This window comes from Scyliorhinus torazame, chromosome 4 (genome assembly GCF_047496885.1).
Source record: "Scyliorhinus torazame isolate Kashiwa2021f chromosome 4, sScyTor2.1, whole genome shotgun sequence".
Classification (NCBI taxonomy): Eukaryota; Metazoa; Chordata; class Chondrichthyes; order Carcharhiniformes; family Scyliorhinidae; genus Scyliorhinus; species Scyliorhinus torazame.
In genome coordinates, this window is record NC_092710.1 from 48,364,304 (window position 1) to 48,389,149 (window position 24,846).

General features: G+C 44.0%; 6 non-coding genes across 6 annotated transcripts; all 6 read left to right on the forward strand.

The window, feature by feature from the left end:
* The first annotated feature begins 5,052 nt into the window (after positions 1-5,052).
* trnat-agu (transfer RNA threonine (anticodon AGU)) lies at positions 5,053-5,126 on the forward strand. The gene has a single exon. It is a non-coding gene; the product is annotated as a tRNA-Thr (tRNA).
* Positions 5,127-6,718: 1,592 nt separating this feature from the next.
* trnat-agu (transfer RNA threonine (anticodon AGU)) lies at positions 6,719-6,792 on the forward strand. Its single transcript has one exon. It is a non-coding gene; the product is annotated as a tRNA-Thr (tRNA).
* Positions 6,793-10,047: 3,255 nt separating this feature from the next.
* Positions 10,048-10,121, forward strand: trnat-agu (transfer RNA threonine (anticodon AGU)). Its single transcript has one exon. It is a non-coding gene; the product is annotated as a tRNA-Thr (tRNA).
* A 1,593-nt stretch (positions 10,122-11,714) lies between these two features.
* Positions 11,715-11,788, forward strand: trnat-agu (transfer RNA threonine (anticodon AGU)). The gene has a single exon. It is a non-coding gene; the product is annotated as a tRNA-Thr (tRNA).
* Positions 11,789-18,341: 6,553 nt separating this feature from the next.
* trnai-aau (transfer RNA isoleucine (anticodon AAU)) lies at positions 18,342-18,415 on the forward strand. The gene has a single exon. It is a non-coding gene; the product is annotated as a tRNA-Ile (tRNA).
* Positions 18,416-21,660: 3,245 nt separating this feature from the next.
* On the forward strand, positions 21,661-21,734 carry trnat-agu (transfer RNA threonine (anticodon AGU)). The gene has a single exon. It is a non-coding gene; the product is annotated as a tRNA-Thr (tRNA).
* The last annotated feature ends 3,112 nt before the right edge of the window (positions 21,735-24,846 follow it).

Consider the following 24,846-nt stretch of genomic DNA (forward strand, 5'->3'; position numbering starts at 1 on the left):
CAGGGCGGAGCTAGAGGTCAACGGCCAACCAGGACCCGGGATCTGTCAGCCAATGACATTAGGGCTTCCAGTCCCACATGACCCCTAATGCATACTACCACATTCACCCCTTGTCAAAATTGAACCCGGCGGGGCGATGCTTCGCATGGTGGTAAGGTTTTACAAGGCTGGTCCTGGGAGGAAAAAACATTCATATGGTAATACAGTATGTACAATTTTGTCCTGTTTCAACTATTTACAGAAGGTATCGGGAGAAAAAGCAAAATGTTCTTGTGAAAAGTCCATATATTGATTTAGATCGACGCCACGAGTCCGTCGGGCGGTCTGGTCGTCCGTGTCGATCGCCTCGGCCCCGCTGGTGGTGGTGGTGCTTTTTCCGGTGTTGTCGTCTCCGGGAGCCTTACGGTTTCAGCTTGGGCTTTATTCTTGGTCGGGCCTGAGGGGAGGGGAACCGATCCTCCTGGGAAGGGGGCGGTCGCGGGGCGCGGCGGTGGCAGGAAGGGGGGGGTTGGGTGAATGGTGTCGGGGGGGTGTGTGTGTTGCCGGCGGGCGCCAGATCCCGCAGGGAGACCGTGTCCTGTCGGCCATCGGGGTACTCCACGTAAGCGTACTGCGGGTTCGCGTGGAGGAGGTGAACCCTTTTGACCAACGGGTCCGCCTTGTGTGCCCGCACATGCTTTCGGAGCAAGATGGGTCCTGGGGCCGCCAGCCAGGTCGGCAGCGACTTTCCAGAGGAGGACTTCCTAGGGAAGACAAGGAGACGCTCATGAGGCGTTTGATTAATGCTCATACACAATAATGACCGGATGGAGTGGAGAGCGTCGGAGGACCTCCTGCCACCGTGAAACTGGGAGGTCCCTGGACCGTAGGGCCAGTAGGACGGTCTTCCAGACCGTGCCGTTCTCCCTCTCTACTTGCCCGTTCCCCCGGGGGTTGTAGCTGGTCGTCCTGCTTGAGGCTATGCCCTTGCTGAGCAGGAACTGGCGCAGCTCGTCACTCATGAAAGAGGACCCCCTGTCGCTGTGGACGTATGCGGGGCAACCGAACAGTGTGAAGATGGTGTTCAGGGCTTTAATGACTGTGGCCGCGGTCATGTCAGAGCAGGGGATGGCGAATGGGAAGCGGGAGTACTCGTCCACCACATTAAGGAAGTATGTGCTGCGGTCGGTGGAGGGGAGGGGCCCTTTGAAATCCAGACTAAGGCGTTCAAAGGGGCGGGAAGCCTTAATCAGGTGCGCACCATCCGGCCTGAAAAAATGCGGTTTGCATTCTGCGCAGATGTGGCAGTCCCTTGTGACTGTACGGACCTCCTCTAAAGAGTATGGGAGGTTGCGGGACTTGATAAAGTGGAAAAACCGAGTGACCCCCGGGTGGCAGAGGTCCTCGTGGAGGGTTTGGAGGCGGTTAATTTGTGCGTTGGCACATGTGCCGCGGGATAGGGCATCGGACGGCTCGTTCAGCTTTCCGGGACGATTCAAGATCTCGTAGTTGAAGGTGGAGAGCTCGATCCTCCACCTTAAGATCTTGTCGTTTTTGATTTTGCCCCGCAGTGCATTATCGAACCTGAAGGCTACCGACCGTTGGTCGGTGAGGAGAGTGAATCTCCTGCCGGCCAGGTAATGCCTCCAATGTCGCACAGCTTCCACTATGGCTTGGGCTTCCTTTTCCACTGAGGAGTGGCGGATTTCTGAAGCGTGGAGGGTTCGGGAGAAAAAGGCCACGGGTCTGCCCGCTTGGTTAAGGGCGGCCGCTAGAGCTACGTCGGAGGCGTCGCTCTCGACCTGGAAGGGGAGGGACTCGTCGATGGCGCGCATCGTGGCCTTTGCGATATCCGCTTTGATGCGGCTGAAGGCCTGGCAAGCCTCTGTCGACAGAGGGAAGGTCGTGGTCTGTATTAGGGGGCGGGCCTTGTCTGTGTACTGTGGGACCCACTGGGCGTAGTATGAAAAAAAACCCAGGCAGCGTTTCAGGGCTTTTGAGCAGTGCGGGAGGGGAAATGCCATGAGGGCGCGTATACGTTCGGGGTCGGGGCCTATTATCCCATTGCGCACTACGTAGCCCAGAATGGCTAGCCGGTTGGTGCTAAAAACGCACTTGTCCTCGTTGTACGTGAGGTTCAAGGCTTTGGCGGTCTGGAGGAATTTTTGGAGGTTGGCGTCGTGGTCCTGCTGGTCGTGGCCGCAGATGGTTACATTGTCGAGATACGGGAACGTGGCCCGCAACCCATGTTGATCACCCATTCGGTCCATCTCCTGTTGGAAGACCGAGACCCCGTTTGTGACGCCAAATGGGACCCTTAGGAAATGGTATAAGCGCCCGTCTGCCTCAAAGGCTGTGTACTTGCGGTCACTTGGGCGGATGGGGAGCTGATGGTAGGCGGACTTGAGGTCCACGGTGGAGAAGACTTTATATTGGGCAATCCGATTGACCATGTCGGATATGCGGGGGAGAGGGTACGCGTCTAGTTGTGTGTACCTGTTGATGGTCTGGCTATAGTCAATGACCATCCTTTGTTTCTCCCCTGTCTTCACTACTACCACCTGCGCTCTCCAGGGACTATTGCTGGCCTGGATTATGCCTTCCTTTAGCAGCCACTGGACTTCGGACCGAATGAAGGTCCGGTCCTGGGCGCTGTACCGTCTGCTCCTAGTGGCGACGGGTTTGCAATCCGGGGTGAGGTTCGCAAACAAGGACGGGGATTGCACCTTGAGGGTTGCGAGGCCACAGATAGTGAGTGGGGGTATTGGGCCGCCGAATTTGAACGTAAGGCTCTGTAGATTGCACTGGAAATCTAATTCCAGTAATGTGGGGGCGCAGAGTTGGGGAAGGACGTGTAGTTTGTAGTTTTTGAACTCCCTCCCCTGCACCGTTAGGGTAACTATGCAGAAACCTTTGATCTGTACGGAGTGGGATCCTGCAGCTAGGGAAATCTTTTGTGCGCTGGGATAGGTGGTCAAGGAACAGCGTCTTACCGTGTCGGGGTGGATAAAGCTCTCCGTGCTCCCGGAGTCGACTAGGCATGGTGTCTCGTGCCTGTTTATTAGCACTGTTGTCGTCGTCGTCTGGAGTGTCCGGGGCCGATCTTGATCGAGCGTTATTGAAGCGAGACGTGGTTGTAGTAGTGGAGCGTCTTCCTCGGACCCCGTCGAGCCGTCGACACTGGGGTCCGTTGTTGCCGTCCAAGATGGCGTCGGGGATGAACAAAATGGCTGCCCCCATACATCGCACATGGCTGGGGGGTCACAAGATGGCAGCGGGGGTGGACAAAATGGCCGCCCCCATGCGTCGTACAGGTCTGGGGTGGTCCAAGATGGCGGCGCCCTTCCTCCCCTCGTGGTGGCCGGGACCCAAAATGGCGGTGTCTGCTGGTCGCACATGGGGCGCTGGGGTGGTTGGGGAGCGTTAGGACCGCGCGGGGCTCCCTCATCTCTGGGGACAGCGGTGGTCGGGACCCAAATTGGTAGCGCCGGCGGGTCATACGTGGGGACGGGGGGGGGGGTTGGGGAGCGTAAGCGGCGTGCAGGGCTCCCTGTTCTCCCGGGACCGTGGTGGTCGGGACCCAGAGTGGCTGCGCCTGCGGGTCGTACATGGGGCGCTGGGGGGGTTGGGGAGTATAAGCGGCGTGCAGGGCTCCCTGTTCTCCCGGGACAGCGGCGACCTCGCGGGACCGGCACACAACCGCGAAATGGCCCTTTTTCCCGCAGCTCTTGCAGATTGCTGCGTGGGCCGGGCAGCGCTGCCGGGGGTGTTTCGCCTGGCCGCAGAAATAGCAGCGGGCGCCCCCGGTGCGACTTGGCGTTTGGACCGCGCAAGCCTGTGGGGTATCCGGGGGGGGGTGGGTTTGTCGCGACGGGTACGTACGGAGCCCAATGGGCTGCCACGCGGTCGGGGCCGTAGGCGTGGGTATTCCGCGCGGCCACGTCTAGGGAGGCTGCTAGGGCCCGTGCCTCTGAGAGTCCTAGCGACTCTTTTTCTAGAAGTCTTTGGAGGATTTGGGAGGAGTTCATACCTGCCACAAAAGCATCGCGCATTAACATGTCCGTGTGTTCATTTGCGTTCACCGAAGGGCAGCTGCAGGCTCGTCCCAAAATCAGCAGCGCGGCGTAGAATTCGTCAATCGATTCTCCGGGACTTTGCCGTCTCGTCGCGAGCTGGTAGCGAGCGTAGATTTGGTTAACTGGGCGGACATAGAGACTTTTCAGTGCTGCGAACGCCATCTGGAAATCCTCCGCGTCTTCGATGAGGGAGAAAATATCCGTGCTTAACCTCGAGTGCAGGACCTGTAGTTTTTGTTCTTCTGTGACTCGGCCGGTGGTCGTTCTGATGTAGGCCTTGAAACAAGTCTGCCAGTGCTTGAAGGCTGCTGCCGCGTTCACTGCGTGGGGGCTGATCTTCAGGCATTCCGGGATCATCCTGAGCTCCATAGTCCTTTTTAGGCACGCTTAATAAATTGTGGCGCACAAAGACTCCGAGAGACGAATAGAGTGAAGTCGATGCGGCTTTATAAGCGTGTCTGTTCCCCCGCAGCTCGATAGTAGACTGGCCTGCGGGGGAGGACTCCGGCTTCTTATACTCCGCCTTCAGGGCGGAGCTAGAGGTCAACGGCCAACCAGGACCCGGGATCTGTCAGCCAATGACATTAGGGCTTCCAGTCCCACATGACCCCTAATACATACTACCACAGCCCTCACTTCAGCTCTGATTAAGGATCACACGGATTTGAAATGTTAACTCTGTTTCTGGCTCCACATATATCCTCTGATTTTTTGAGCTTAAATCCTATCATGTTTCGCTTGTCCTGCATTATACCACTGTAGTTGTGTGGTCATGTTTAATTACTTCCAATTCACAAAATATTTCCTGTTTGTTTACTTCTCCCTGCAGAATGCTATAATCTAATAACTTTCAGAAATAACTGCAATTTTTGCAGTTTCAAAAGTCCAGTGCCGATGAAATTTGCACTCTCAAAGTCAGCATGAGAAATCAACAGTACTGAGCGGTAATCAAAATAATGGAAATCTGCTCCAAACTTGCAGAGCTAGTCTGCAAGTAGGTGCTGTGGCTTAGATGGTGAAAGTGCCTGTCTAGTAAAGAGGAGATCCTGAGTTCAAATCTCAGCAGTGCCTTTATACCTTCTGTCAAAACAAGTAACCTGTTATGAAAAGCTCCCAATTTAATGGTGAATGCAGAGTTTATTGGCAAAATCTCCATGGCACTAACCTTGAAGATTCTCTCCCTACTCTTATGTCAAACCTTTCATAGCTCCATTTTTCACGCTACTTCCATTTTCTCATCTACTCCATCTCATCTACTCCATTGCATTTACTCCTCACTTCAGCTCTGATTAAGGATCACACGGATTTGAAATGTTAACTCTGTGTCTGGCTCCACATATATCCTCTGAATTTTTGAGCTTCAATCCTATCATGTTTAGCTTCTCATGCAGATTTGCAACATCCGCAGTATTTTCTTTGAATGCATGACAGGATTTACCTCTGGTAATCCTGAAGGAACATCTTGAATGTTTTTTAGCGACATCTGTGAGCAACGATTGAATGATTAATTGATTTACTGTGACGAAGAGTGACCCGGACTCGAAATGTTAACTCGGTTCTCTCTTCACAGGTGGTGCCAGACCCGCTGAGATTTTCCATCATTTCCTGTTTTTCTTTCAGATTTTACATCCGCAGTAATTTGCTTTTATATTGAACGATTTATGTTGCTGCACGTTTGCAAGTACGACTCGGGCGGTATAAAGGATGGGGTTATTTTCCATGATAATGTGGTGCTGACAGATCTATTTATATCCTGAAACTTTGCGATTTGCATAATTTGCTAGTTTACTAGATGAATTTTTTTACGTTCACACACTGCCACAACAAACACCAGATTATATCTGTTATTCCCTCTCTCAAAATACAATCTTTGTCTCTGTAGCTTCCCACTCAGATCTCACCGAACTAAACGTAATCTTCAAAGTCTTGAAGTCCCAGTGCAGGTCCCTGGGTAAACAGTTGTCACATCACAAGTCACTGGTAAAAAGCGAGTACAAGCTGAAGAATTTGAGAAAGGAAGCCAAAGGGAGGCTGCCGGTCTGCTTGCGAGGGAAATGTGCTGGTGAGGCTGAATTACCATTGAAGGAAATTCAAAATATACAATATGAGACTTTGAAGTGAGCTATAAGACTGCGTTTGGAATGGGCCCTGGAAGCGCAGTCGGTAGAGCATCTGACTTTTAATCTGAAGGTCGATGGGTTTAAGTCCCTGCCTGGGCTTCAACTTTGTCTCAAGGCGTTTTTGTTCCCAATGAACGACAGGAAAAAAGAAGAAAGAATGCAGGGTGATTTTGGGAAAGTGGATGAACCGTGACAACGTCGTGTTTGCCAAATTGCAATTGCCGTCGACAACTTTCAAGAATTTTTGCTAGATTTTCAGTTAATGTAAAAACTCTCTCCTGGTCTTGTCCTGCATTGTATCACAATAGTTTTGTGGTCATGTTTAATTACTTCCAATTCACAAAATATTTCCTGTTTGTTAACTTCTCCCTGCAGAATGCTATAATCTAATAACTTTCAGAAATAACAGCAATTTTTGCAGTTTCAAAAGTCCAGTGCCAATGAAATTTGCACTCTCAAAGTCAGCATGAGAAATCAACAATACTGAGCGGTAATCAAAATAATGGAAATCTGCTCCAAACTTGCAGAGCAAGTCTGCAAGTAGGTGCTGTGGCTTAGATGGTAAAAGCGCCTGTCTAGTAAACAGGGGATCCTGAGTTCAAATCTCAGCAGTTCTTTTACACCTTTCTGTCAAAACAAGTAACCTGTTATGAAAAGCTCCCAATTTAATGGTGAATGCAGAGTTTATTGGCAAAGTCTCCATGGCACTAACCTTGAAAATGCCCACCCTACTCTTATGTCAAACCTTTCATAGCTCCATTTTTCACGCAACTTCCATTTTCTCATCTACTCCATCTCATCTACTCCATTGCATTTACTCCTCACTTCAGCTCTGATTAAGGATCACACGGATTTGAAATGTTAACGCTGTGTCTGGCTCCACATATATCCTCTGAATTTTTGAGCTTCAATCCTATCATGTTTAGCTTCTCATGCAGATTCGCACCATCTGCAGTATTTTCTTTCAATGCATGACAGGATTTACCTCCGGTAATCCTGAAGGAACATTTTGAATGTTTTTTAGCGACATCTGTGAGCAACGATTGAATGATTAATTGATTTACTGTGACGAAGAGTGACCCGGACTCGAAATGTTAACTCGGTTCTCTCTTCACAGATGGTGCCAGACCCGCTGAGATTTTCCATCATTTCCTGTTTTACTTTCAGGTTTTACATCCGCGGTAATTTGCTTTTATATTGAACGATTTATGTTGCTGCACGTTTGCAAGAACGACTCGGGCGGGATAAAGGATGGGGTTATTTTCCATGATGATGTGGTGCTGACAGATCTATTTTTATCCTGAAACTTTGCGATTTGCATAATTTGCTAGTTTACTAGATGAATTTATTTACGTTCACACTCTGCCACAACAAACACCAGATGATACCTTTTATTCCCTCTCTCAAAATACAATTTTTGTCTCTGTAGCCTCCCACTCAGATCTCACCGAACTAAACGTAATCTTCAAAGTCTTGAAGTCCCAGTGCAGGTCCCTGGGTAAACAGTTGTCACATCAAAAGTCACTGGTAAAAAGCGAGTACAAGCTGAAGAATTTGAGAAAGGAAGCCAAAGGGAGGCTGCCAGTCTGCTTGCGAGGGAAATGTGCTGGTGAGGCTGAATTACCATTGAAGGAAATTCAAAATATACAATATGAGACTTTGAAGTGAGCTATAAGACTGCGTTTGGAATGGGCCCTGGAAGCGCAGTCGGTAGAGCATCTGACTTTTAATCTGAAGATCGATGGGTTTAAGTCCCTGCCTGGGCTTCAACTTTGTCTCAAGGCGTCTTTGTTCCCAATGAACGACAGGAAAAAAGAATAAAGAATGCAGGGTGATTTGGGGAAAGTGGATGAACCGTGACAACGTCGTGTTTGCCAAATTGCAATTGCCGTCGACAACTTTCAAGAATTTTTGTTGATTTTCAGTTAATGTAAAAACTCTCTCCTGGTCTTGTCCTGCATTGTATCACAATAGTTTTGTGGTCATGTTTAATTACTTCCAATTCACAAAATATTTCCTGTTTGTTAACTTCTCCCTGCAGAATGCTATAATCTAATAACTTTCAGAAATAACAGCAATTTTTGCAGTTTCAAAAGTCCAGTGCCAATGAAATTTGCACTCTCAAAGTCAGCATGAGAAATCAACAGTACTGAGCGGTAATCAAAATAATGGAAATCTGCTTCAAACTTGCAGATCTGGTCTGCCAGTAGGGCTGTGGCTTAGATGTTAAAGTGCCTGTCTAGTAAACAGGGGATCCTGAGTTCAAATCTCAGCAGTTCCTTTACACCTTTATGTCAAAACAAGTAACCTGTTATGAAAAGCTCCCAATTTCATGGTGAATGCAGAGTTTATTGGCAACATCTCCATGGCACTAACCTTGAAGATGCTCTCCCTACTCTTATGTCAAACCTTTCATAGCTCCATTTTTCACGCTACTTCCATTTTCTCATCTACTCCATCTCATCTACTCCATTGCATTTACTCCTCACTTCAGCTCTGATTAAGGATCACACGGATTTGAAATGTTAACTCTGTGTCTGGCTCCACATATATCCTCTGAATTTTTGAGGATCAATCCTATCATGTTTAGCTTCTCATGCAGATTTGCAACATCCGCAGTATTTTCTTTGAATGCATGACAGGATTTACCTCTGGTAATCCTGAAGGAACATTTTGAATGTTTTTTAGCGACATCTGTGAGCAACGATTGAATGATTAATTGATTTACTGTGACGAAGAGTGACCCGGACTCGAAATGTTAACTCGGTTCTCTCTTCACAGGTGGTGCCAGACCCGCTGAGATTTTCCATCATTTCCTGTTTTACTTTCAGGTTTTACATCCGCGGTAATTTGCTTTTATATTGAACGATTTATGTTGCTGCACGTTTGCAAGAACGACTCGGGCGGGATAAAGGATGGGGTTATTTTCCATGATGATGTGGTGCTGACAGATCTATTTTTATCCTGAAACTTTGCGATTTGCATAATTTGCTAGTTTACTAGATGAATTTATTTACGTTCACACTCTGCCACAACAAACACCAGATGATACCTTTTATTCCCTCTCTCAAAATACAATCTTTGTCTCTGTAGCTTCCCACTCAGATCTCACCGAACTAAACGTAATCTTCAAAGTCTTGAAGTCCCAGTGCAGGTCCCTGGGTAAACAGTTGTCACATCAAAAGTCACTGGTAAAAAGCGAGTACAAGCTGAAGAATTTGAGAAAGGAAGCCAAAGGGAGGCTGCCGGTCTGCTTGCGAGGGAAATGTGCTGGTGAGGCTGAATTACCATTGAAGGAAATTCAAAATATACAATATGAGACTTTGAAGTGAGCTATAAGACTGCGTTTGGAATGGGCCCTGGAAGCAGTCGGTAGAGCATCTGACTTTTAATCTGAAGATCGATGGGTTTAAGTCCCTGCCTGGGCTTCAACTTTGTCTCAAGGCGTTTTTGTTCCCAATGAACGACAGGAAAAAAGAAGAAAGAATGCAGGGTGATTTTGGGAAAGTGGATGAACCGTGACAACGTCGTGTTTGCCAAATTGCAATTGCCGTCGACAACTTTCAAGAATTTTTGCTAGATTTTCAGTTAATGTAAAAACTCTCTCCTGGTCTTGTCCTGCATTGTATCACAATAGTTTTGTGGTCATGTTTAATTACTTCCAATTCACAAAATATTTCCTGTTTGTTAACTTCTCCCTGCAGAATGCTATAATCTAATAACTTTAAGAAATAACAGCAATTTTTGCAGTTTCAAAAGTCCAGTGCCAATGAAATTTGCACTCTCAAAGTCACCATGAGAAATCAACAATACTGAGCGGTAATCAAAATAATGGAAATCTGCTCCAAACTTGCAGAGCAAGTCTGCAAGTAGGTGCTGTGGCTTAGATGGTAAAAGCGCCTGTCTAGTAAACAGGGGATCCTGAGTTCAAATCTCAGCAGTTCTTTTACACCTTTCTGTCAAAACAAGTAACCTGTTATGAAAAGCTCCCAATTTAATGGTGAATGCAGAGTTTATTGGCAAAGTCTCCATGGCACTAACCTTGAAAATGCCCACCCTACTCTTATGTCAAACCTTTCATAGCTCCATTTTTCACGCAACTTCCATTTTCTCATCTACTCCATCTCATCTACTCCATTGCATTTACTCCTCACTTCAGCTCTGATTAAGGATCACACGGATTTGAAATGTTAATGCTGTGTCTGGCTCCACATATATCCTCTGAATTTTTGAGCTTCAATCCTATCATGTTTAGCTTCTCATGCAGATTCGCACCATCTGCAGTATTTTCTTTCAATGCATGACAGGATTTACCTCCGGTAATCCTGAAGGAACATTTTGAATGTTTTTTAGCGACATCTGTGAGCAACGATTGAATGATTAATTGATTTACTGTGACGAAGAGTGACCCGGACTCGAAATGTTAACTCGGTTCTCTCTTCACAGATGGTGCCAGACCCGCTGAGATTTTCCATCATTTCCTGTTTTACTTTCAGGTTTTACATCCGCGGTAATTTGCTTTTATATTGAACGATTTATGTTGCTGCACGTTTGCAAGAACGACTCGGGCGGGATAAAGGATGGGGTTATTTTCCATGATGATGTGGTGCTGACAGATCTATTTTTATCCTGAAACTTTGCGATTTGCATAATTTGCTAGTTTACTAGATGAATTTATTTACGTTCACACTCTGCCACAACAAACACCAGATGATACCTTTTATTCCCTCTCTCAAAATACAATTTTTGTCTCTGTAGCCTCCCACTCAGATCTCACCGAACTAAACGTAATCTTCAAAGTCTTGAAGTCCCAGTGCAGGTCCCTGGGTAAACAGTTGTCACATCAAAAGTCACTGGTAAAAAGCGAGTACAAGCTGAAGAATTTGAGAAAGGAAGCCAAAGGGAGGCTGCCAGTCTGCTTGCGAGGGAAATGTGCTGGTGAGGCTGAATTACCATTGAAGGAAATTCAAAATATACAATATGAGACTTTGAAGTGAGCTATAAGACTGCGTTTGGAATGGGCCCTGGAAGCGCAGTCGGTAGAGCATCTGACTTTTAATCTGAAGATCGATGGGTTTAAGTCCCTGCCTGGGCTTCAACTTTGTCTCAAGGCGTCTTTGTTCCCAATGAACGACAGGAAAAAAGAATAAAGAATGCAGGGTGATTTGGGGAAAGTGGATGAACCGTGACAACGTCGTGTTTGCCAAATTGCAATTGCCGTCGACAACTTTCAACAATTTCTGCTAGATTTTCAGTTAATGTAAAAACTCTCTCCTGGTCTTGTCCTGCATTATACCACTATAGTTTTGTGGTCATGTTTAATTACTTCCAATTCACAAAATATTTCCTGTTTGTTTACTAGTCCCTGCAGAATGCTATAATCTAATAACTTTCAGAAATAACTGCAATTTTTGCAGTTTCAAAAGTCCAGTGCCAATGAAATTTGCACTCTCAAAGTCAGCATGAGAAATCAACAATACTGAGCGGTAATCAAAATAATGGAAATCTGCTCCAAACTTGCAGAGCTGGTGTGCAAGTAGGCGCTGTGGCTTAGATGGTTAAACCGCCTGTCTAGTAAACAGGCGATCCTGAGTTCAAATCTCAGCAGTGCCTTTTTACCTTTACGTCAAAACAAGTCACCTGTTGTGAAAAGCTCCCAATTTAATGGTGAATGCAGAGTTTATTGGCAACATCTCCATGGCACTACCCTTGAAGATGCTCTCCCTACTCTTATGTCAAACCTTTCATAGCTCCATTTTTCACGCAACTTCCATTTTCTCATCTCCTCCATCTCATCTACTCCATTGCATTTACTCCTCACTTCAGCTCTGATTAAGGATCACACGGATTTGAAATGTTAACTCTGTGTCTGGCTCCACATATATCCTCTGAATTTTTGAGCTTCAATCCTATCATGTTTAGCTTCTCATGCAGATTTGCAACATCCGCAGTATTTTCTTTGAATGCATTTACCTCCGGTAATCCTGAAGGAACATTTTGAATGTTTTTTAGCGACATCTGTGAGCAACGATTGAATGATTAATTGATTTACTGGGACGAAGAGTGACCCGGACTCGAAATGTTAACTCGGTGCTCTCTTCACAGGTGGTGCCAGACCCGCTGAGATTTTCCATCATTTCCTGTTTTTCTTTCAGATTTTACATCCGCAGTAATTTGCTTTTATATTGAACGATTTATGTTGCTGCACGTTTGCAAGAACGACTCGGGCGGGATAAAGGATGGGGTTATTTTCCATGATGATGTGGTGCTGTCAGATCTATTTATATCCTGAAACTTTGCGATTTGCATAATTTGCTAGTTTACAAGATGAATTTATTTACGTTCACACACTGCCACAACAAACACCAGATGATACCTTTTATTCCCTCTCTCAAAATACAATCTTTGTCTCTGTAGCTTCCCACTCAGATCTCACCGAACTAAACGTAATCTTCAAAGTCTTGAAGTCCCAGTGCAGGTCCCTGGGTAAACAGTTGTCACATCACAAGTCACTGGCAAAAAGCGAGAACAAGCTGAAGAATTTGAGAAAGGAAGCCAAAGGGAGGCTGCCGGTCCTCTTGCGAGGGAAAAGTGCTGGTGAGGCTGAATTACCATTGAAGGAAATTCAAAATATACAATATGAGACTTTGAAGTGAGCTATAAGACTGCGTTTGGAATGGGCCCTGGAAGCGCAGTCGGTAGAGCATCTGACTTTTAATCTGAAGATCGATGGGTTTAAGTCCCTGCCTGGGCTTCAACTTTGTCTCAAGGCGTCTTTGTTCGCAATGAACGACAGGAAAAAAGAATAAAGAATGCAGGGTGATTTGGTGAAAGTGGATGAACTGTGACAACGTCGTGTTTGCCAAATTGCAATTGGCGTTGACAACTTTCAAGAATTTCTGCTAGATTTTCAGTTAATGTATAAACTCTCTCCTGGTCTTGTCCTGCATTGTATCACAATAGTTTTGTGGTCATGTTTAATTACTTCCAATTCACAAAATATTTCCTGTTTGTTAACTTCTCCCTGCAGAATGCTATAATCTATTAACTTTCAGAAATAACAGCAATTTTTGCAGTTTCAAAAGTCCAGTGCCAATGAAATTTGCACTCTCAAAGTCAGCATGAGAAATCAACAGTACTGAGCGGTAATCAAAATAATGGAAATCTGCTCCAAACTTGCAGATCTGGTCTGCCAGTAGGGCTGTGGCTTAGATGGTTAAAGTGCCTGTCTAGTAAACTGGGGATCCTGAGTTCAAATCTCAGCAGTTCCTTTACACCTTTATGTCAAAACAAGTAACCTGTTATGAAAAGCTCCCAATTTCATGGTGAATGCAGAGTTTATTGGCAACATCTCCATGGCACTAACCTTGAAGATGCTCTCCCTACTCTTATGTCAAACCTTTCATAGCTCCATTTTTCACGCTACTTCCATTTTCTCATCTACTCCATCTCATCTACTCCATTGCATTTACTCCTCACTTCAGCTTTGATTAAGGATCACAAGGATTTGAAATGTTAACTCTGTGTCTGGCTCCACATATATCCTCTGAATTTTTGAGCTTCAATCCTATCATGTTTAGCTTCTCATGCAGATTTGCAACATCCGCAGTATTTTCTTTGAATGCATGACAGGATTTACCTCTGGTAATCCTGAAGGAACATTTTGAATGTTTTTTAGCGACATCTGTGAGCAACGATTGAATGATTAATTGATTTACTGTGACGAAGAGTGACCCGGACTCGAAATGTTAACTCGGTTCTCTCTTCACAGGTGGTGCCAGACCCGCTGAGATTTTCCATCATTTCCTGTTTTTCTTTCAGATTTTACATCCGCAGTAATTTGCTTTTATATTGAACGATTTATGTTGCTGCACGTTTGCAAGTACGACTCGGGCGGTATAAAGGATGGGGTTATTTTCCATGATAATGTGGTGCTGACAGATCTATTTATATCCTGAAACTTTGCGATTTGCATAATTTGCTAGTTTACTAGATGAATTTATTTACGTTCACACACTGCCACAACAAACACCAGATGATACCTTTTATTCCCTCTCTCAAAATACAATCTTTGTCTCTGTAGCTTCCCACTCAGATCTCACCGAACTAAACGTAATCTTCAAAGTCTTGAAGTCCCAGTGCAGGTCCCTGGGTAAACAGTTGTCACATCACAAGTCACTGGTAAAAAGCGAGAACAAGCTGAAGAATTTGAGAAAGGAAGCCAAAGGGAGGCTGCCGGTCTGCTTGCGAGGGAAATGTGCTGGTGAGGCTGAATTACCATTGAAGGAAATTCAAAATATACAATATGAGACTTTGAAGTGAGCTATAAGACTGCGTTTGGAATGGGCCCTAGAAGCGCAGTCGGTAGAGCATCTGACTTTTAATCTGAAGATCGATGGGTTTAAGTCCCTGCCTGGGCTTCAACTTTGTCTCAAGGTGTTTTTGTTCCCAATGAACGACAGGAAAAAAGAATAAAGAATGCAGGGTGATTTTGGGAAAGTGGATGAACCGTGACAAAAGTCGTGTTTGCCAAATTGCAATTGCCGTCGACAACTTTCAAGAATTTTTGCTAGATTTTCAGTTAATGTAAAAACTCACTCCTGGTCTTGTCCTGCATTGTATCACAATAGTTTTGTGGTCATGTTTAATTACTTCCAATTCACAAAATATTTCCTGTTTGTTAACTTCTCCCTGCAGAATGCTATAATCTAATAACTTTCAGAAATAACAGCAATTTTTGCAGTTTCAAAAGTCCAGTGCCAATGAAATTTGCACTCTCAAAGTCAGCATGAGAAATCAACAGTACTGAGCGGTAATCAAAATAATGGAAATCTGCTTCAAACTTGCAGATCTGGTGTGCAAGTTGGGCTGTGGCTTAGATGTTAAAATGCCTGTCTAGTAAACAGGGGATCCTGAGTTCAAATCTCAGCAGTTCCTTTACACCTTTATGTCAAAACAAGTAACCTGTTATGAAAAGCTCCCAATTTCATGGTGAATGCAGAGTTTATTGGCAACATCTCCATGGCACTAACCTTGAAGATGCTCTCCCTACTCTTATGTCAAACCTTTCATAGCTCCATTTTTCACGCTACTTCCATTTTCTCATCTACTCCATCTCATCTACTCCATTGCATTTACTCCTCACTTCAGCTCTGATTAAGGATCACACGGATTTGAAATGTTAACTCTGTGTCTGGCTCCACATATATCCTCTGAATTTTTGAGCTTCAATCCTATCATGTTTAGCTTCTCATGCAGATTTGCAACATCCGCAGTATTTTCTTTGAATGCATGACAGGATTTACCTCTGGTAATCCTGAAGGAACATTTTGAATGTTTTTTAGCGACATCTGTGAGCAACGATTGAATGATTAATTGATTTACTGTGACGAAGAGTGACCCGGACTCGAAATGTTAACTCGGTTCTCTCTTCACAGGTGGTGCCAGACCCGCTGAGATTTTCCATCATTTCCTGTTTTTCTTTCAGATTTTACATCCGCAGTAATTTGCTTTTATATTGAACGATTTATGTTGCTGCACGTTTGCAAGTACGACTCGGGCGGTATAAAGGATGGGGTTATTTTCCATGATAATGTGGTGCTGACAGATCTATTTATATCCTGAAACTTTGCGATTTGCATAATTTGCTAGTTTACTAGATGAATTTTTTTACGTTCACACACTGCCACAACAAACACCAGATTATATCTTTTATTCCCTCTCTCAAAATACAATCTTTGTCTCTGTAGCTTCCCACTCAGATCTCACCGAACTAAACGTAATCTTCAAAGTCTTGAAGTCCCAGTGCAGGTCCCTGGGTAAACAGTTGTTACATCACAAGTCACTGGTAAAAAGCGAGTACAAGCTGAAGAATTTGAGAAAGGAAGCCAAAGGGAGGCTGCCGGTCTGCTTGCGAGGGAAATGTGCTGGTGAGGCTGAATTACCATTGAAGGAAATTCAAAATATACAATATGAGACTTTGAAGTGAGCTCTAAGAGTACGTTTGGAATGGGCCCTGGAAGCGCAGTCGGTAGAGTGTCTGACTTTTAATCTGAAGATCGATGGGTTTAAGTCCCTGCCTGGGCCTCAACTTTGTCTCAAGGTGTTTTTGTTCCCAATGAACGACAGGAAAAAAGAATAAAGAATGCAGGGTGATTTTGGGAAAGCGGATGAACCGTGACAACGTCGTGTTTGCCAAATTGCAATTGCCCTCGACAACTTTCAAGAATTTCTGCTAGATTTTCAGTTAATGTAAAAACTCTCTCCTGGTCTTGTCCTGCATTATACCACTATAGTTTTGTGGTCATGTTTAATTCCTTCCAATTCACAAAATATTTCCTGTTTGTTTACTTCTCCCTGCAGAATGCTATAATCTAATAACTTTCAGAAATAACTGCAATTTTTGCAGTTTCAAAAGTCCAGTGCCGATGAAATTTGCACTCTCAAAGTCAGCATGGAGGAGAATGCTGAGCCCCAGGCTAATAGAATAGATGGCATTGAGGTACGTAGGGAAGAGGTGTTGGCAATTCTGGACAGGCTGAAAATAGATAAGTCCCCGGGACCTGATGGGATTTATCCTAGGATTCTCTGGGAGGCCAGGGAAGAGATTGCTGGACCTTTGGCTTTGATTTTTATGTCATCATTGGCTACAGGAATAGTGCCAGAGGACTGGAGGACAGCAAATGTGGTCCCTTTGTTCAAAAAGGGGAGCAGAGACAACCCCGGCAACTATAGACCGGTGAGTCTCACGTCTGTAGTGGGTAAAGTCTTGGAGGGGATTATAAGAGACAAGATTTATAATCATCTAGATAGGAATAATATGATCAGGGATAGTCAGCATGGCTTTGTGAAGGGTAGGTCATGCCTCACAAACCTTATTGAGTTCTTTGAGAAGGTGACTGAACAGGTAGACGAGGGTAGAGCAGTTGATGTGGTGTATATGGATTTCAGCAAAGCGTTTGATAAGGTTCCCCACGGTAGGCTATTGCAAAAAATATGGAGGCTGGGGATTGAGGGTGATTTAGAGATGTGGATCAGAAATTGGCTAGCTGAAAGAAGACAGAGGGTGGTTGTTGATGGGAAATGTTCAGAATGGAGTTCAGTCACAAGTGGAGTACCACAAGGATCTGTTCTGGGGCTGTTGCTGTTTGTCATTTTTATCAATGACCTAGAGGAAGCCGCAGAAGGGTGGGTGAGTAAATTTGCAGACGATACTAAAGTCGGTGGTGTTGTCGATAGTGTGGAAGGATGTAGCAGGTTACAGAGGGATATAGATAAGCTGCAGAGCTGGGCTGAGAGGTGGCAAATGGAGTTTAATGTAGAGAAATGTGAGGTGATTCACTTTGGAAGGAATAACAGGAATGCGGAATATTTGGCTAATGGTAAAGTTCTTGAAAGTGTGGATGAGCAGAGGGATCTAGGTGTCCATGTACATAGATCCCTGAAAGTTGCCACCCAGGTTGATAGGGTTGTGAAGAAGGCCTAAGAAGTGTTGGCCTTTATTGGTAGAGGGATTGAGTTCCGGAGACGGGAGGTCATGTTGCAGCTGCACAGAACTCTGGTACGGCCGCATTTGGAGTATTGCGTACAGTTCTGTTCACCGCATTATAGGAAGGACGTGGAGGCTTTGGAGCGGGTGCAGAGGAGATTTACCAGGATGTTGCCTGGTATGGAGGGAAAATCTTATGAGGAAAGGCTGATGGACTTGAGGTTGTTTTCGTTGGAGAGAAGAAGGTTAAGAGGAGACTTAATAGAGGCATACAAAATGATCAGGGGGTTGGATAGGGTGGACAGTGAGAGCCTTCTCCCGCGGATGGATATGGCTGGCACGAGGGGACATAACTTTAAACTGAGGGGTAATAGATATAGGACAGAGGTCAGAGGTAGGTTCTTTACGCAAAGAGTAGTGAGGCCGTGGAATGCCCTACCTGCTACAGTAGTGAACTCGCCAACATTGACGGCATTTAAAAGTTTATTGGATAAACATATGGATGATAATGGCATAGTGTAGGTTAGATGGCTTTTGTTTCGGTGAAACATCGTGGGCCGAAGGGCCTGTACTGCGCTGTATTGTTCTATGTTCTATGTTGTATGAGAAATCAACAAGACTGAGCGGTAATCAAAATAATGGAAATCTGCTCCAAACTTGCAGAGCTGTTTGCAATTAGGTGCTGTGGCTTAGATGGTTAAAGCGCCTGTCTAATGAACAGGCTATCCTGAGTTCAAATCTCAGCAGTGCCTTTATGCCTTGACGTCAAAACAAGTAACCTGTTGTGAAAAGCTCCCAATTTAATGGTGAATGCAGAGTTTATTGGCAAAATCTCCATGGCACTAACCTTGAAGATGCCCTCCCTACTCTGATGTCAAACCTTTCATAGCTCCATTTTTTACGCAACTTCCATTTTCTCATCTACTCCATTGCATTTACTCCTCACTTCAGCTCTGATTAAGGATCACACGGATTTGAAATGTTAACTCTGTGTCTGGCTCCACATATATCCACTGATTTTTTGAGCTTCAATCCTATCATGTTTCGCTTCTCATGCAGATTCGCAACATCCGCAGTATTTTCTTTGAATGCATGACAGGATTTACCTCCGGTAATCCAGAAGGAACATTTTGAATGTTTTTTAGCGACATCTGTGAGCAACGATTGAATGATTAATTCATTTTCTGTGACGAAGAGTGACCCGGACTCGAAATGTTAACTCGGTTCTCTGTTCACAGATGGTGCCAGACCCGCTGAGATTTTCCATCATTTCCTATTTTTCTTTCAGATTTTACATCCGCAGTAATTTGCTTTTATATTGAACGATTTATGTTGCTGCACGTTTGCAAGAACGACTCGGGCGGGATAAAGGATGGGTTTATTTTCCATGATGATGTGGTGCTGACAGATCTATTTATATCCTGAAACTTTGCGATTTGCATAATTTGCTAGATTACTCGATGAATTTATTTACGTCCACACTCTGCCACAACAAACACCAGATGATACCTTTTATTCCCTCTCTCAAAATACAATCTTTGTCTCTGTAGCTTCCCACTCAGATCTCACCGAACTAAACGTAATCTTCAAAGTCTTGAAGTCCCAGTGCAGGTCCCTGTGTAAACAGTTGTCACATCACAAGTCACTGGTAAAAAGCGAGTACAAGCTGAAGAATTTGAGAAAGGAAGCCAAAGGGAGGCTGCCGGTCTGCTTGCGAGGGAAATGTGCTGGTGAGGCTGAATTACCATTGAAGCAAATTCAAAATATACAATATGAGACTTTGAAGTGAGCTATAAGACTGTGTTTGGAATGGGCCCTGGAAGCGCAGTCGGTAGAGCATCTGACTTTTAATCTGAAGATCGATGGGTTTAAGTCCCTGCCTGGGCTTCAACTTTGTCTCAAGGCGTGTTTGTTCCCAATGAATGACAGGAATAAAATAAAGAATGCAGGGTGATTTTGGGAAAGTGGATGAACCATGACAACGTCGTTTTTGCCAAATTGCAATTGCCGTCGACAACTTTCAAGAATTTTTGCTAGATTTTCAGTTAATGTAAAAACCCTCTCCTGGTCTTGTCCTGCATTATACCACTATAGTTTTGTGGTCATGTTTAATTACTTCCAATTCACAAAATATTTCCTGTTTGTTTACTTCTCCCTGCAGAATGCTATAATCTAATAACTTTCAGAAATAACTGCAATTTTTGCTGTTTCAAAGGTCCAGTGCCAATGAAATTTGCACTCTCAAAGTCATCATGAGAAATCAACAATACTGAGCGGTAATCAAAATAATGGAAATCTGCTCCAAACTTGCAGAGCTGGTCTGCAAGTAGGTGCTGTGGCTCAGATGGTTAAACCGCCTGTCTAATTAACGGGAGATCCTGAGTTCAAATCTCAGCAGTGCCTTTATAACTTTACGTCAAAACAAGTCACGCTGTCATGAAAAGCTCCCAATTTAATGATGAATGCAGAGTTTATTGGCAAAATCTCCATGGCACGAACCTTGAAGATACCCTCCCGACTCTTATGTCAAACCTTTCATAGCTCCAATTTTCACACAACTTCCATTTTCAAATCTACTCCATCTCCTATACTCCATTGCATTTACTCCTCACTTCAGCTCTGATAAAGGATCACACGGATTTGAAATGTTAACTCTGTGTCTGGCTCCACATATATCCTCTGATTTTTTGAATTTCAATCCTATCACGTTTCGCTTCTCATGCAGATTTGCAACATCCGCAGTATTTTCTTTGAATGCATGATAGGATTTACCTCCGGTAATCCAGAAGGAACATTTTGAATGTTTTTTAGCGATATCTGTGAGCAACGATTGAATGATTAATTCATTTACTGTGACGAAGAGTAACCCAGACTCGAAATGTTAACTCGGTTCTCTCTTCACAGATGGTGCCAGACCCGCTGAGATTTTCCATCATTTCCTGTTTTTCTTTCAGATTTTACATCCGCAGTAATTTGCTTTTATATTGAACGATTTATGTTGCTGCACGTTTGCAAGAACGACTCGGGCGGGATAAAGGATGGGTTTATTTTCCATGATGATGTGGTGCTGACAGATCTATTTATATCCTGAAACTTTGCGATTTGCATAATTTGCTAGATTACTAGATGAATTTATTTACGTTCACACTCTGCCACAACAAACACCAGATGATACCTTTTATTCCCTCTCTCAAAATACAATCTTTGTCTCTGTAGCTTCCCACTCAGATCTCACCGAACTAAACGTAATCTTCAAAGTCTTGAAGTCCCAGTGCAGGTCCCCGGGTAAACAGTTGTCACATCACAAGTCACTGGTAAAAAGCGAGTACAAGCTGAAGAATTTGAGAAAGGAAGCCAAAGGGAGGCTGCCGGTCTGCTTGCGAGGGAAATGTGCTGGTGAGGCTGAATTACCATTGAAGGAAATTCAAAATATACAATATGAGACTTTGAAGTGAGCTATAAGACTGCGTTTGGAATGGGCCCTGGAAGCGCAGTCGGTTGAGCATCTGACTTTTAATCTGAAGATCGATGGGTTTAAGTCCCTGCCTGGGCTTCAACTTTGTCTCAAGGCGTGTTTGTTCCCAATGAACGACAGGAAAAAAAAATAAAGAATGCAGGGTGATTTTGGGAAAGTGGATGAACCATGACAACGTCGTGTTTGCCAAATTGCAATTGCCGTCGACAACTTTCAAGAATTTTTGCTAGATTTTCAGTTAATGTAAAAACTCTCTCCTGGTCTTGTCCTGCATTATACCACTGTAGTTTTGTGGTCATGTTTAATTACTTCCAATTCACAAAATATTTCCTGTTTGTTTACTTGTCCCTGCAGAATGCTATAATCTAATAACTTTCAGAAATAACTGCAATTTTTGCAGTTTCAAAAGTCCAGTGCCAATGAAATTTGCACTCTCAAAGTCAGCATGAGAAATCAACAATACTGAGCCGTAATCAAAATAATGGAAATCTGCTCCAAACTTGCAGATTTCTTCAGCAAATAGGTGCTGTGGCTTAGATGGTAAAAGCGCCTGTCTAGTAAACAGGAGATCCTGAGTTCAAATCTCAACAGTGCCTTTATACCTTTACATCAAAACAAGTAACCTGTTATGAAAAGCTCCCAATTTAATGGTGAATGCGGAGTTTATTGGCAAAACCTCCATGGCACTAACCATGAAGATGCTCTCCCTCCTCTTATGCCAAACCTTTCATAGCTCCATTTTTCACGCAACTTCCATTTTCTCATCTGCTCCATCTCATCTACTCCATTGCAATTACTCCTCACTTCAGCTCTGATTAAGGATCACACGGATTTGAAATGTTAACTCTGTGTCTGGCTCCACATGTATCCTCTGATTTTTTGAGCTTCAATCCTATCATGTTTCGCTTCTCATGCAGATTCGCAACATCCGCAGTATTTTCTTTCAATGCATGACAGGATTTACCTCCGGTAATCCAGAAGGAACATTTTGAATGTTTTTTAGCGACATCTGTGAGCAACGATTGAATGATTAATTGATTTACTGTGACGAAGAGTGACCCGGACTCAAGATGTTAACTCGGTTCTCTCTTCACAGATGGTGCCAGACCCGCTGAGATTTTCCGTCATTTCCTGTTTTTCTGTCAGATTTTACATTCGCAGTAATTTGCTTTCATATTGAACGATTTATGTTGCTGCACGTTTGAAAGAACGACTCGAGCGGGATAAAGGATGGGGTTATTTTCCATGATGATGTGGTGCTGACAGATCTATTTATATCCTGAAACTTTGCGATTTGCATAATTTGCTAGTTTACTAGATGAATTTATTTACGTTCACACACTGCCACAACAAACACCAGATGATACCTTTTATTCCCTCTCTCAAAATACAATCTTTGTCTCTGTAGCTTCCCACTCAGATCTCACCGAACTAAACGTAATCTTCAAAGTCTTGAAGTCCCAGTGCAGGTCCCTGGGTAAACAGTTGTCACATCACAAGTCACTGGTAAAAAGCGAGTACAAGCTGAAGAATTTGAGAAAGGAAGGCAAAGGGAGGCTGCCGGTCTGCTTGTGAGGGAAATGTGCTGGTGAGGCTGAATTACCATTGAAGGAAATTCAAAATATACAATATGAGACTTTGAAGTGAGCCATAAGTCTGTGTTTGGAATGGGCCCTGGAAGCGCAGTCGGTAGAGCATCTGACTTTTAATCTGAAGATCGATGGGTTTAAGTCCCTGCCTGGGCTTCAACTTTGTCTCAAAGGCGTTTTTGTTCCCAATGAATGACAGGAAAAAAGAATAAAGAATGCAGGGTGATTCTGGGAAAGTGGATGAACCGTGCCAATGTCGTGTTTGCCAAATTGCAATTGCCGTCGACAACTTTCAAGAAATGTTGCTGGATTTTCAGTTAATGTAAAAACTCTCTCCTGGTCTTGTCCTGCATTATACCACTGTAGTTTTGTGGTCATGTTTAATTACTTCCAATTCACAAAATATTTCCTGTTTGTTTACATCTCCCTGCAGAATGCTATAATCTAATAACTTTCAGAAATAACTGCAATTTTTGCAGTTTCAAAATTCCAGTGCCGATGAAATTTGCACTCTCAAAGTCAGTATGAGAAATCAACAATACTGAGCGGTAATCAAAATAATGGAAATCTGCTCCAAACTTGCAGATCTGGTCTGCCAGTAGGGCTGTGGCTTAGATGTTAAAGTGCCTGTCTAGTAAACAGGGGATCCTGAGTTCAAATCTCAGCAGTGCCTTTATACCTTTCTGTCAAAACAAGTAACCTGTCATGAAAAGCTTCCAATTAAATGGTGAATGCAGAGTTTATTGGCAAAATCTCCATGGCCCTTACCTTGAAGATGTCCTCCCTACTCTAATGTCTAACCTTTCATGGCTCCATTTTTCACGCAACTTCCATTTTCTCATCTACTCCATTGCATTTACTCCTCACTTCAGCTCTGATTAAGGATCACACGGATTTGAAATGTTAACGCTGTGTCTGGCTCCACATATATCCTCTGAATTTTTGAACTTCAATCCTATCATGTTTAGCTTCTCATGCAGATTCGCACCATCTGCAGTATTTTCTTTGAATGCATGACAGGATTTACCTCCGGTAATCCTGAAGGAACTTTTTGAATGTTTTTTAGCGACATCTGTGAGAAACGATTGAATGATGAATTGATTTACTGGGACGAAGAGTGACCCGGACTCGAAATGTTAACTCGGTTCTCTCTTCACAGGTGGTGCCAGACCCGCTGAGATTTTCCATCATTTCCTGTTTTTCTTTCAGATTTTACATCCGCAGTAATTTGCTTTTATATTGAACGATTTATGTTGCTGCACGTTTGCAAGAAGGACTCGGGCGGGATAAAGGATGGGGCTATTTTCCATGATGATGTGGTGCTGACAGATCTATTTATATCCTGAAACTTTGCGATTTGCATAATTTGCTAGTTTACAAGATGAATTTATTTACGTTCACACACTGCCACAACAAACACCAGATGATACCTTTTATTCCCTCTCTCAAAATACAATCTTTGTCTCTGTAGCTTCCCACTCAGATCTCACCGAACTAAACGTAATCTTCAAAGTCTTGAAGTCCCAGTGCAGGTCCCTGGGTAAACAGTTGTCAAATCACAAGTCACTGGTAAAAAGCGAGAACAAGCTGAAGAATTTGAGAAAGGAAGCCAAAGGGAGGCTGCCGGTCTGCTTGCGAGGGAAATGTGCTGGTGAGGCTGAATTACCATTGAAGGAAATTCAAAATATACAATATGAGACTTTGAAGTGAGCTATAAGACTGCGTTTGGAATGGGCCCTAGAAGCGCAGTCGGTAGAGCATCTGACTTTTAATCAGAAGATCGATGGGTTTAAGTCCCTGCCTGGGCTTCAACTTTGTCTCAAGGCGTTTTTGTTCCCAATGAACGACAGGAAAAAAGAATAAAGAATGCAGGGTGATTTTGGGAAAGTGGATGAACTGTGACAACGTCGTGTTTGCCAAATTGCAATTGGCGTTGACAACTTTCAAGAATTTCTGCTAGATTTTCAGTTAATGTATAAACTCTCTCCTGGTCTTGTCCTGCATTGTATCACAATAGTTTTGTGGTCATGTTTAATTACTTCCAATTCACAAAATATTTCCTGTTTGTTAACTTCTCCCTGCAGAATGCTATAATCTAATAACTTTCAGAAATAACTGC